The sequence below is a fragment of the Miniopterus schreibersii genome (assembly GCF_964146895.1).
Source record: "Miniopterus schreibersii genome assembly, chromosome: 2".
Taxonomy (NCBI): domain Eukaryota; kingdom Metazoa; phylum Chordata; class Mammalia; order Chiroptera; family Miniopteridae; genus Miniopterus; species Miniopterus schreibersii.
The window spans coordinates 108,695,308-108,709,807 of NC_138102.1; positions in this window are offsets into that span (position 1 = coordinate 108,695,308).

The following is a 14,500-nucleotide window of genomic DNA, read 5'->3' on the forward strand; positions in this document are numbered from 1 at the left end:
AACAGGTATGTGGAAGCACTGGTGGGGCAAGTTTTACTGGAGAAACTTGGAGGTTGGCCATTTACGGGAAAGGGCTTCACTTCTGAAAGGGTCTGGTGTTCAAGTTCTCATTATATCCTGGCTCTCTGGTTCTGTGCCGGGAAGGAGGGATGAGACTTCGGTTCTGGATGAAGCTGGAGGTCAAAGTTTTCTCCTCTGTGCATGCTTTGAATGCATGGCTTACAGTTTTGGTTCTGTTGTCTCTAAAAAGCAACTCCGTATTTCATTAGGACCATTTAAGCTGGTTCTGAGGTTACATTTTTACTGTCATCACCTCCATATTGCTGGTCATTCTGTTGTACCCTATCAAGAATATTATTCATCTTTTTAATTAAAATCCTGCATTATTTTTAAGCTAATTAGTCATCTTCTTTGAGAGCCCTTTCTTAGCTACTCTCTTCTATTGTAGTATAAATATTTGAATGTCAGTTTTACTAGATGTAAAATTCTTGGCTCACATTGCCACGGCTTTGAAGTTCCAGAGAGAGAAGCATGCACCTGTTATTGGTTAATCTCATAGGCTCTGGAATCAGACAAATTTGGGTTAGATCCACTTCACTTATTAGCCATGCAAGCTTTGGAATGTGTTTGATCTTGATAAATCTTAGTTTCCTAATCTATTACATGGAGATAACTGTCTGATAAGGATGTATCAGTTTTGTAAGGATGAAACAGATTGATACATGTAAAAGAGCTTGTCACAGTGCCTGGGACATGTAAAGTGATCAATACATGTAGTTGAGACCATTTTGTTTCCTTGATATAATTCTTGATCTGTTTCAGGGAAATATAAATTGATTCAACCAATAAGGTATGTCCCCATAGTAGGTATTTAACAGGTGCCTTGTGAAGGGTTTTAATTTAAGAACATGACAAAAAAACAACAACAGTATTTCATTACTAATGCATTTCCAAATGGAGGTTCACAAACTGGTAAGAAGTTATGCTAACTGGTAACATTTCTTATCTACAAATAGTAGACTGAATTATTCATTTCTCTTTTACTATTTATGTCAAACTGTAAGCTGGTTCGGTTTTGCTCAGTTTTATCGAATGTCTATCTATGTTAATAATTAATGAAAGAAGTTAGGTTGACCTCTGAATCCCAGTACATTTCCTGCTGTATTTAAGAGGGAAACCTATGAGTCTGGCCTGAAGGTCAAGAGGGTTGAATATGTTTTTTGTAACTGGTGGAGATGTTACACAATTAAGAAAAAAGGAAAAAGAAATATTGTGTTCTCAAATATTAAGAGGTTTTCAAGGAAACAGAAATAAGATGTCTGGATTTAGATGGCTAATGGGGGTATGACAATATGAAATAGATATAACTCATCATTAAAACACTTTGAAGATCCTTTAAACATATGAAAGAGATAAAGACACCCCCCCACCTCACTAAAACAAAGAGGAAATCTGATTCAATCTAGTTTCACTTTTAAATTGGTTCTTCAAATTAGTTAATGGTAGCATAGCAAATATGGGGATTTCCACAGATGAGCAGTATGACTGTGTTCATTAGCATATGATGTGTTGTCATTTATTTGGTGCAGTTGAATAATTGTCTTGGTTTCGGAAGGGAGTTTAAAAATTATTTTGGGTAATACTTGAAGATCACCCTAACAATTACTTAACTGAAACTGTCCCCTTCCCACTAGGGATCTTATTCAAGTTTAGCAAAATTAAGCAACATTAATTGGATTAGATATTGCTTTCACAAAGCAAACAATGTTAACTAGAAGGAGAGGAAAAGGGGACATCTGTAATACTTTCAATAATAAAGATAAATTTTAAAAAAGGAGAGGGAAGTAGTGCTGTAGAAACAGCATAAGCAATGTAAAACAAGATAATACACAAACCAGTGAAGTGACTGAGACTTCCTACAATGCTGAGCACAAAATATTCACGTGGTAATACACTAAAATAAGCACTTTACTTCTTGTGCAGGTCCTTAACACATCTTTTTAGTCCAAGTTCTCATTTTACAGACGAAGATGCTAAGACCCAGAGATGGGAAGCTACTAATTGGATCTGACAAGAGTTCGTTTTTACTTTGAGTAACACCTTTCCACAACTGTACCTTTTATATGAATCAGAGCACAGGAGGGCGGTAAAGCATAGGGATGAAGTGAGTGGACCTTGGAGTCAAACTGCCCCAGTTCAAATCCTGGCTGTGCCACTAACAAGCTGTATGTGGGCAAAATACCTACCCTCTCTGAGCCTTAGTAGCTCCTTCTGAAAAACCATAGAATCCTACTACTCACTTCATTGGGTTGTGTGGATTTAAAGTAACAGGTAAAGCCCCTGGTGCATAAGTAAGTACACTTAATAAAATTCTTTCCCCAAAGGCAAAACAGCAAAGACCAATCTGAAGAGCTTCATATCAAAGAAGGAAAAAACCCAATGTATGCAGATCTTAGGTTAAAGTAAAAAGGAGTTAGCAGACTTCATTAATTTCCTTCACTTTTTCTCCCAATATGTCGCCTCTCCTTTTATCTATGCTGGTAGGCACCAAAGAGACATTCAAACAAAACGTTTTTATTCATGAGATCATAAACGTCCTTAGTCTGTTTAATATTTGGTCTCCATAGCGCTGCTGACACTCTATCAATGTTAGAAAATTATAACAGTATTTCTTTGACAGTGGGGATCTGCCAGAATCACAGGCATCCAGGCAATGTAAAAGCCAAAACCATCCTCACAAATGTTTACCCAGCACAAGCCTTTGCATTCCACCGCTGCTTGCCTGCTTACCTGTCGCAGCCAGGTTTGTAAATGCAAGCGTCCTTGTATGCTTTTCAAAAGATCCTTTGGTAAACAAGGGTTCTTTTTGTCTACATCAAATTCAGGCTGCCTTGAATATTCTGCTATTTGATTTGCTGTATTCAGCCGTAGAAGCCAAATAGAGAAAGGCCAGATTTCTGACCTCACACCATCCTACTCTTGTTCTTGAGGGTTTGGATCCGGGTGTTTTCATGGTCACGAGGAATCTATCCCCCTTCCCTCATCTTTTTCCCAGAAGCATTAGCTTTTGGGGATGGGCTTTCCAGGTGGTTTGGAGAAGTGGGGGTGGGGGTGGGGAAGCCCTTTGCGAAGAGGAAGCTTCGCACGCAGGGGTTTGCCAGGAAGACCTGCGGGTTCCGCAGCACCGGGGTGCAGCCCCCTACCCCCCTGAGCTGCTTCCTCTGGAGCAAGCTAGACCCTCTCTGCCCCAGGAGGCCGTCTTCCCCCAGCTGTGGGCTGATCTGCCGGTTCCCACTCTTGCCGCTCATCCCCCCCCGCCCCTCAAGGTTTATGAACGCTCGTGGCTTGCAGAAGACAATCGCAGACTCTGAAGAGTAGGACGGGACACCAGGGGGCCCTCCTCCCACACGTCTGCGAAAACAGAGGTACTTAGAAGGTGGTGAGCAGTCCCGCCTCAGCTCTCCACCAGTCCCCTCTCGCTCCTCAAACTTGGTTACCCTAAAGGTCGGTGGCAACGCTCAACTCCAGCACTCTCCCGCTCCGAGCTGAGGGCGACCGCGCGGCGGGCACCGGCCTCCAGCTCCTCTGCGGGGCGGGAGGGAGCGGGGAAGCGGCCTGGGGAGGTGGGGACGCCCCAACGCAACACGGTCCCCGGGGCCGGGAGGTCCCCGCTGCCCGCGCCCCGCCCCCGCCGAGGCCGCCGCCCGCTAGCCGGCCGCGGCGCACGCGTGTGCGGGCGGGGGCGGCACCGCGCTCCCCTGCGGCCCTTCGCCAGCGGCCGCCCTCTGCACCTCGCGCCCGAGCCCGGCCCGGCCAGTCCCGCCACGATGCGGAGGGTGAGTGCGCAGCAGCCCCGAGGCGCGAGGGAGCGGGTGGCGAATGTGCGGCCGAGCGAGAGCGCGGCCCTCCGCCGCCGGCCGCCGCCCGGCCCGATCGCCTCGCGGGGGAGCTGCGCGGGAAGGAAGGGCTGAGGGCGAGGAGGGGTCTCGCGGGGCCGCGGCGGGAGCCCAGGCGGGGGAGGGGCGTCCCTCTGACGACGCGAGGATTCCAGGGATGCCACCGGGTCCCTTCCCGCCTGAGGGCCTTTGGCCCCGAGCTCCCTGTGCGGCGCGCACACGTCGGGGCTCAGTGCCCGCGCCACCCCAAGGGGCTGTTCCCAGCGGCGCGCCCCCTCCTCGGGCTTTTGGCGGAGCCCCTTCCTGGGCTCCCTTCGCCGCGGCGCTCGGCTGCTCAGCCCCTCGCTGCTTCCCCGGGAGCCTCGGGAGCTAGTGCCGCCGGGCGTCGGTGGGGCTCCCCGGGCGCACACTCCAGGGAGGGCGGGCCCCAGTCCGGGTCCCCGGCCAGTGGGTGACAGGCAGAGAATGTGTGTGTGTGTGTTTCGGGGAGGGGGATCCTCATTCCTCGCCTCCAGAAAGACCCTCGCTTCTGGCGTTTGGAAGGCGCGAGGGAGCGTGAACTCAAGTTGTTTCCTCCGCCCGAGCGAGCCAGGCGCCACCCGCCGACGGGCGCCGCGCGGGGTCCGAGAGGAGGCGCCCTCCGCCGCCGCCGCTTCCCAAAGCGCGCGTGGGGGGCTCTGCGCGCACCCCGCCTCCTCCCGCCCGCGCTCTGAATGGAAAAATTCCAGTCTGCAGGCCCAACTGCACGGTTTGTTCCACCCCGGGGAACAGCCCGGGGCGTGGAGCTCCGTGTCGTCGGCCCCGGAGAGCGCGCACGCAGGCCCCGCGCAGCCTCGTCTTTCCTGCCTGCGGGAGTCGGCTACTGAGTGTTGGTGGTTTCATAAGTTACCAGTACCAGCGTGCTGTGTGCATCCCCGAGCCTTGGGGGAACCTTTAATTAAACGCAGGATCTCAGCTCTTACAGGGGAGAAGGGTAGTAGAGTAGAGAAAATTTAAGAAATCCAAGTCGACGTTTTCCGAGACCTCCTAAGGCCGACCCTGCTGACAGCTTAGGCGTCCGGGAAAGAGTGTTGGTTGAGTGTTTTCAGAAGGGACAAGGGAGAGAAAAAATGGGAAAAACAAAGTAAGACATTTCACTAGAGCCTTTGAATTTCTCTGGGTTGGACTTTGGGGTTGCCTTGTTACTAAATTATTTGTGTGCCTTTTACTTGAGTCACCTGAGTTGTCTTCTGTGTGGCTATGTGTATATGTGAGGGGTGGGGGAAGTGGTATTTGGAGGGGTTGTAGAACAAGTATGAATTGGCCCCAGCTGCCTCTGGAAAGTCTATTAGAGAGCTGACATGGAAATTTACCTGGCTTACCTTTTGGATTTAGTCCAAACTTGCTCAGGTGTTTCTGGGGAGGACAGGATTCCAGCCAGGCGGACAAGCTAGTTTTAATGCCTGGCATTGGCTGGAGCAGCACAAATGGAAACTGGTGGGGTTACCTGTTTGAACTCCAAATTCAGGGATCAGCAATCTCCTTTTACCCTCAGTGCCACCAGGGTAATTAAGGAAAGCAGCTGAGATGGGATCTGTAGGCCTAAGGAAGGTGTGTTAGAGGGAGAATCAAGATTTGGAGATGGAGGGCGTTGATTAGAGTACAAGGTACCTGGAAAATATTGCAGATTTGGTTCCAGACCACCATAATAAAATGAGATCACAATAAAGCAAGTTGTAATCTTTTTGCTGGTTGTGGGGGAGGGCCTTGTCTTCAGTTTCAGCAAAGCACAGTACAAGGAGGTATGCCTGTATCTTAAAATGTGATTTGTATACTACCTGCTTTAGGGTGAAAGGTATGGATGCTTGCTAGAAATGCAGATTCCTGAGCTCTACTTTGGACCTATTAAATCAAAATCTCTGGGACTGGGGCGCAGCAATTTTATTTTAAACACCCACCACCACCATAAGGCATATGTATTAAGCACTTACTAAGTGTAGGCCCTGGGTTTTAAAAAAAACAAATTTTTAAAAATATTGTGATTATTTTAGAGAGAGAGGAACATCGATGTGAAAGAGAAACATGGATCGGCTGCCTCCTGCACAACCCCTACTGGGCATCAAGCCTGAAATCCCAGCATGTGCCCTGACAATCAAACTGGCAACCTTTTGGTGCATAGGATGACACTCAACCAACTGAGCCACACAGGCCAGGGCTCTAGGCATTGTTTTAAGCCCTAGGAGTACAGTGGGGAGGTGACAGTCAAGAACCTGTTCTCTTGGAGGCTACATGCTAATTAAGAAATTAGACAATAAAGAAGTAAAAAAATAGGCCCCGGCTGTGTAGCTCAGATGGGTTAGAGTGTTGTCACAATATGCCACGGTTGCGTGTGGGTTGGATCTCTGGTCAGGGCACATATGAGAATCAACCAATGAGTGCATAAACAAGTGGAACGACAAATTGATGTTTCTCTCTCTCCCACCTCCCCCTTCCTCTCTTTCTAAAATCAATAACTTAAAAGAAAAAAACTTTCCAGCTCTTTGTTTTTAAAAAAAGAAGTAAACAAATATGCAAATACTTTTAGATGGTGATGAGTGCAATGAAGAAAATAAAGCAGAATAAGGAAATGGGGAGTGACTCGGGGCATGAACCCATTTTAGTTTACATGGCTAGGGAGGATATTTCTAAGGAGTTGACATTTGAACATATGATGGAAAGAAGTCAGCTATGTGAAGGTTTGGGCAAAGAGTGTTCCAGCTTGAGGAACATCAAATGCAAAGGCTCTTAGATAGGAACAGGCTTGGCCTATATGAGAAACAGAAGACACCTGGGCTGATGCACAATGGAATGAAGGGAGGTTGGAGAGAGAGGCAGGGACCACGTTCCCTAGGATCTTGTTGACCATGGTAAGAAATTTGGATTTTAGCCTAAATGCAGAGGGTTATTATTTAGAGAATGTTAAGCAGAGGAGTAGAATGATGTGATCTGGTTTACTTTTTTGAAGATCATCTTGGCTCTTTTGTATAGAATGGATTATGGAATGTGATGGTAATAGTAAGGGAGACCACCTTTCTGTGCAGAGGTGATAGAGACAGGTGGAGAGACAGGATGTATTTTGGAGATAGCTGAACTTGCTGATGTAGGAAGAAGGGAGAGGTGGGAATCCTCTAATGTACACCTAACGTTTCTAAGAGTGTGTGTGTGTGTGTGTGTGTGTGTGTGAGAGAGAGAGAGAGAGAGAGAGAGAGAGAGAGAGAGAGAGAGAGAGAAGGTAGGTTGTTGTTAGGCCTCAGTTGGGATGCCCCCAATGATGATTGATAATAGCTGGCATTTAGTGAACATTTTCTGTGTACCTGGTACTGTGGTATATATATTAGGAATCCTTTGAAAGGTTTTGCTCAAGGCCATTTAGCTAAGTGTTGGAGCTGGAATTTGTACCTGGATTTGCCTGACTCCAAGGTCTGGCTCCTGCCATTATGCTCTGCTGCCTACAAACTGCCTGAGGAGGCTCAAATCGTGCATTACGTCTCTACCCGGTGCTTTGAACTTCATGTCATGACCACCAGAGAAGCCACATGCTGGATTCTTCTTTACCCTCTTCACAAAGCTAGTTAATGTTTTGTTCTTTATTTTTGCATCGAAAATGAGCTCTTTCTTATGGAGAGCCAAAAGTTTCGGAGGATTGGTTACTTTTAAAAATCACTTGTATTGAAAAGAGTTAGAAACCACACACAAAAAAAACCAAATAGCCTGAGAAAGAATGACAGAGTTGGGGGAATCATCCTACCTGGTATCAAACTATACTACAAGGCCATTGTAATCAAAACAGTATTGTACTGGTATAAAAACAGACTTATAGAGCAATGGAACAGAATCGAGATCCCAGAAATAAACCCACACCTTTATGGTCAATTAATATTTGACAAAGGAGGCAAGAACATACAATGGTGTAAAGATAGTCTATTCAATAAATGGTGCTGGGAAAATTGGACAGATGCATACAAAAAGTGAAACTAGACCACCTTCCTTCACCATACACAAGAATAAACTCAAAATGGATTAAAGACTTAACTGTTAGACTCAAAACCATAAAAATCCTAGAAGAAAACATAGGCTGTAAAATCTCTGACATTTCTCATAGCAATATTTTTTCTGCTGTATTTCCTCAGGCAAGGGAAACAAACAAAAACAAAAAACCCAAATGGAACTACATTAAACTAAAAAGTTTTTGCACAGCAAAGGAAATCATCAACAAAGTAAAAAGACAACCTACTGAATGGGAGAACATATTTACCAGTGATACATCTGATAAGGGATCAATATCCAAAATATATAAACAACTTATAAAACTCAACACCAAAAGAACAAACAATCCAGTTTAAAAATGGGCAAAGGACCTGAATAGACACTTCTTCAGAGAGAACATACATTTAGCTAATAGACATATGAAAAGATGCTCAACATCACTAATCATCAGAGAAATGCAAATTAAAACCACAATGAGATATCACTTTACACCTGTCAGAATGGCTATCATCAGTAAATCAACAAACAAGTGCTGGTGAGGATGTAGGGAAATGGGCACCCTAGTACACTGCTGGTGGGAATGCAGACTGGTGCAGCCGCTGTGGAAAGCGGTGTGGAGTTACCTTAAAAAATTAAAAATGGAACTGCCTTATGACCCAGAGATTCCACTCCTAGAAATATATTCAAAGAAGCCTGAAACACTAACTCGAAAGAATATATGCACCCCTATGTTCATAGCAGTGTTATTTACAATAGCCAAGATTTGGAAGCAGCCCAAGTGCCTATCAGGAGATGAGTGGATAAAAAAGCTGTGGTACATTTACACAATGGAATACTAATTAGCCATAAAAAAGAAGGAAATCTTACTTTTTGCGACAGCATGGATGGACCTGTAGAGTATTATGCTAAGTGAAATAAGCCAGTCAGAGAAAAACAAATACCGTATGATTTCACTTATATGTGGAATCTAATGAACAAAATAAACAAAATAGAAACAAATGCAGATACAGAGAACACACTAACAACTGTCAGAGGGGAGGGTTGGGGAGCTGGGTGAAAAAGGCGAAGGGATTAAGCAAAAAGAAAAAAAACCCTCAGAGACAACTGAATGAGAATTACCAGAGGGAAAGGGGGTGGGGGAAGTAGGAGAGAGTAAAGACATAAATGGTGATGGATGGAGACTTGACTTGGGGTGTAAGCACACAATACAATTTACAGATGTTGTGTTATAATATTGTACCCCTGAAATCTCCATAATTTTATTAACCAATGTCACCCCAATAAATTCAATAAAAAAAGAAAAAAGTTCGAAACCAGTCGTGGAAAAAAATCATAAAGTTAACTCCTATGGATTAACCTCTGTGCCAGGCATCTGTTGTTTCCCTTCATGTTCATGACAACCTTTTAAGTTGAAATTAATAGGTGATACACTTACTCAATGTAAAATTTAAAAGGTAGGAAAAGTTTGCTGTGAAAATTCTTCTTCCTCTTCTGTTGCCCAGCCAACTGGTTCCCTTTCCCCAGAAGCAATTGATGTCAAAGCCATTCCTGTGTCCTCCCAGAAATAATCTATGTATATCGAAGCAGTTATATATTCATATTTTTTCCCGTTTTACACACATATGTAAATGTAGCATAAAGTGCACTTTGTGTTTTTTTTAAAAATATATTTTTATTGATTTCAGAGAGAGGAAAGGAGAGGGAGAGAGAGAAACATCAATGATGAGAGAATCATTGATCAAGCCTGCAACCTGGGCATGTGCCCTGACCGGGAATCGAACCCCGATCGCCTGGATCCTAGGTCGACGCTCAACCGCTGAGCCACGCCCGGCTGGGCACACTTTGTTTTTTAACTTGCACATAAGATCTGTATTTGTAGATCTGCGTGGTTCTTTTTATGGTTACCTATGGGATACCTTTTTTTTTCTTTAATCCTCACCTGAGGACATGTTTTGCTTTGGTTTTTATTGATTTATTTAGAGAGAGAGGAAGGGGGCAGAGAGAGAGAGAGAGAAAGAGAGAGAAACATCGATCAGTTGCCTCCTGTACTTGCCCTGAATGGGTATCAGACCTGAAAGCTAGGTAGGTGTGTGCCCTGACCGGGAATTGAGCCTGCAACCTTTTGGTCTATGAGATGATGCTGTAACTAATTGAGCCACTGGCCAGGGCTGGGATACCTTTACATGGATATACATTGCCAGAATTGGTCGTTTCTAGTCTTTTATTACCAGCAGTGTGGCAGTGAGTAATCTTATATATAATTTTACATATGTGCAAGTATATCCATGTGATAAATTACAGTAGAATTTCTGGGTCAAGTGACATAAACATCTTTACTATTCCTAGGTGAAGGAGCATAGTATAGGGGAGATATCTATACTTCTGTCTATAACTTACCTACATCTACATTTATATCTAAAATATCCAAGTATAGCACAAACTTTGAGCTGGATTGCCTGGGGTTGCTCTTGACTCTGCCATTTGCAGATTGTGCAGGTCACTTTACCTCTCCCTGCCTCAGTTGCTTGATTTTTTAAAAGAGGAATAATAATAGTACCTACCTAATAGGATTACTGTGAGGATTGTATTCATTAGTTTGGTTTGTGTTGCATAACAAATCACCTCAAAACTTAGGCTTAACAGCAATAACTATTTTATTTCGTTCATGAGTCTGTAGGTTGACTGGGAGGCTCTTTTAATCTGGGCCAGTGCAGCTGAGCTCTGCTGGGTTTTCTTATGCTTCTGTGATCACCTGGTAGGTCAGTGGGTAGCTGGAGGATCTAGGATGGCCTCACTCACATGTCTGGCAGATTGTCCTGCAGGGACCTCATTTGGGATGGCCTGTGATCTCTCATGTTCAGTCAAGTCAGGTTTCTTCACATGGTAGTCTCAGGGCACCAAAGAGCAGCAAGTGACAGCAAACCCCAAAGCACAACCATTTTTCAGATCTGTGCTTGTGTTCACATTTGCTATTGTCCCACTGACCAAAGCAAGTACCATGGCCAAGCTCAGAGTCTGTATGGGAGGGGACTCTCCAAGGATAAGCACACAGTCAGGGGAATCATGGCTGACACTTTGCAAACAACCTACTGCAAAAATTGAGTAAGTTAATACTTGTAAAGTGACTAGTATAGCGGCTGGCACATTGTAAGCGCTATATAAGGTTGTTAAATTGAAAAAAGAGAGGAAAAGAGAGAATACCAGATTGCCCTCAGTTTACACCCCCACCAGCAGTGTGTGAGAGTGCCTGATTCTCCCTAACACTTGTCAAAGCCATGTATCCTTGGGGAGGCCGATGTTCTCGTTACCATTTTCCAGGTGAAAAAGTGATGCTCAGAGACGTTAAGGCATTTTTCTTTTTTCTTTTTCTTTTTTTAAATATATATTGATTTCAGAGAGAGGACAGGAGAGGGAGAGAGAGAGATAGAAACATCAATGATGAGAGAGTCATTGAGCCCGCAACCCGGGCATGTGCCCTGACCGGGAATCGAACCCCGATCGCCTGGATCCCAGGTCGACAGTCAACTGCTGAGCTACGCCCGGCTGGGCAAGGCATTTTTCTGATGTTACAGGCCCAACAAGAATTCGAATCCTTTTTCTGTCTGACTGTCAAGCACCTCAGCCGGTCTTGCTACTCCAGACAGAGGTCTGATTTCTGTGTCCCTGATGCTCCCACTCGCTGCTCTCCTGCCTGCCCTCACATGTATGTCTCTCGTTTCCATTTCACATTCGGATCTTCTTCGGTCGGGAAGGCTCTGTCAGTCTGTTGAAGTCTTTAACAGTGATTTTTATTTCAACCTGGCCTCCTGAATTCAAAGTAAAGTGTCCACGAAGATAGAGGGCTCTGTTATGACTGTGAAGGAATGACAAAAGGAAACCTGTTTGAAATGGAAAGAAAGATGAATCTTTCCATATTTTGCTTATTCTTCCTTTCCATTCCTTTCATCTTTTTGTTTCACTTTCTCCTTTACATTTCAGGAATTCCATTCCGCAAGGGGCAGATGTGAAGGTAGGAGGCATCATTCCTTAGTGGCTAGGACTTGGTCTCTGGAGACAGATTGCCTGGTTTCAAACCCAGTTCAGCTATTACTTGCTGTGGGACTTGGACTGGTTCACCTACATTAAAGGGTTTTTCTGAGGTCTGAATGCTAATCCATTTAAAATGCTGTTATTATTATAGCAGATTACTTTTGCTTCTGGCATTTCTGTTCTGTTTCACCTCCCTTCTCCTCTAAACCTGTGCCCCTAGGTATGTCTAATGTTTACTGAGCCATTACTCTAAGTGCCTTACATGTAATTATCTCATTTAATCCTCACAGCAAACCTATGAAATAAGTGCTATTTTATTCTCATATTCAAGTGAGGAAGCTAGACATGGAATGGCTAAGTAATTTGCCTAGAGTACCACAGCTAATAAATGATGTAGCAGGGATTTTAAACCAGTCATTCTGGCACCACAGTCTGTATGCTTAATATTTTTGCTAAAAAAAAAAATGGGATGGAAAGTTGGGAATTTAAAATTGAGAGCTTCTGCTCTAGGTCAACTGCTGGGGAATTCACACGCAGCCTCCATCCTTGGCAGCCTAAGCTTACCCAGCTGTGGCTTAGACATAAATCCCAGCACAAAAAATGTAAACATCCGATCCTTTTGCCAAAAGCCTTTCCACCTCAATCATTGTAATCCTAAGGGGATTTCACGCATTATGCCTCCCTTTTAACTGAGGTGTGACACTATTGAAAACATGTGGGGCTTTTTTTAATGTTTGAACACCAGACTGGCTAGTTCTGAGCCTTGCCATCTCTTCTTTCTTCTGATGGGCGTCTTCTCTGGTGGCAGACGGTGCCCAGGAGACTAAAACAGACACTGTAGATGATAGATAACTTTCTGAATTTAGAATTGTGCATATCTTCAAGTTCAAGGAAACAACTAAGGCTGTTTCTAAGCTTTGTTTGCATGTATACTAAATATGATATAACACTCATCAAACAAATATTCTAAATGAACCTCCTGCTATGTGGTAGGATCCATTGTGAGTGAGCAGGTTCTGCGTGGCCCAATCTCCTCATCAAGTTTGTAGTCCATCTGAAAAGATAGTTGAGCTGTTCTGTGAATCGTGTATACTGTTGCAAAACAAGAATAAGTTGCTAGGAGATTGTAGTGGGAGTTCCTAAAACCTAGCCTGGGGGTTCATAAAAGCCTCCCAGGTAAAGTCACTGTTTAGCTGGAGGTGGATTGCATTCCAGGCAGAATGAACAGTTTATGCAAAAGAGGAGAGACCAATGGCACATTTAAGGAAGTGAGGTGCAATCAGTAGCCGAATGCGTAAAGTGCAAGGGTTGAGATCAGAAAGCAGGGAGAGAACAGGTCATGAAAGGCTGTGTAAGATGTATCAAGAATTGTCCTAAGGGCAATGAAAAGCCATTGAGAGATTCTAAGCAGGCTCTTGAAAATCAACTATTTGTTTCAGAAGATTCCTCTGGCCAAAGGTGGAGATTGGACTGGAGAGACAAGTCTGGAGGTAGGAAGAGTGGTTAGGAGGCTATTACAGTAATCCAGATGACCTAGACTAGGGAGACGGTAAAAGGGATGGAGACAGGTATTCTATTTAAGAGGTATTTAGTGGCAGAGTCAGTAGGACTTGGTGACTGATAGGATGTGGAGGATATGGGAGAAGAGTTAAGAATAACAGACTCCCAGGTTCCTGGCTTGGTAAAACTGGTTGTGTGGTGGTGCCATGACCTGAGATACAAAGCTCTGGAGGAAAAACCAAGGGGTGAAACGTGGGAAGATTGCTTCTGTCTTGTACACACTGAGTTTCAGTCACCTAGGAGTCACTGGAGTAGAGAGATCCATAGCAGATGATTATTGAAGTCTGTATCTTAGAAGAAAGTTTTATTTAAAGATATAAATTTATGAGTTATTGGCATATACTAATAGTAATTGAAACCATTGTGCTTATAGAATACCACAAAGAGAATTTATTTATAGACAGTGGTTTGTAAAAGCTGTTGTACATAAGAATCACCTGGAGAGCCTGTTAAAAATACAGATCCCCTGGTAGGGTGGTTCAGTTGGTTGGAGTGTCATCCTGATATGCCAAGGTTCTGGGTTCGACCTCTGGTCAGGGCATATACAGGAATTAACCAGTGGGTGCATAAATGAGTGGAACAACAAACCAATGTCTCTTCCTCTTTCTCCTTCTCTCCCTTTCTCCCTCCCTCTCTCCCTTCCTTCCTTCCTCTCTCTCAAATCAGTAAATTTAAAAAAATGCAGATTCCTGAGCAACACCTACTAAGCTGCTGATTCAGTAGATGTATAGTTGGAAACTGGAATTTGCAATATCTAGTAGAGTTGGCCATATGCATAATCTACAACCCAGCCATTTCACCCTTAGGTGTATGTCGTAGAGAATCTCTAGTACTTGGTGGCCTACGCTCTTTTAAAAAGGAAATATTTAATATATATAAAGGTATAAAGAATAATACATTGACATCCATGTATCCAGTACAACTTAAAAATAAAAAATTACTAAGATAAATGGTAGTATATATATACGAAATGGAATACTACACAGCCATAAAGAATAGACTACTATACG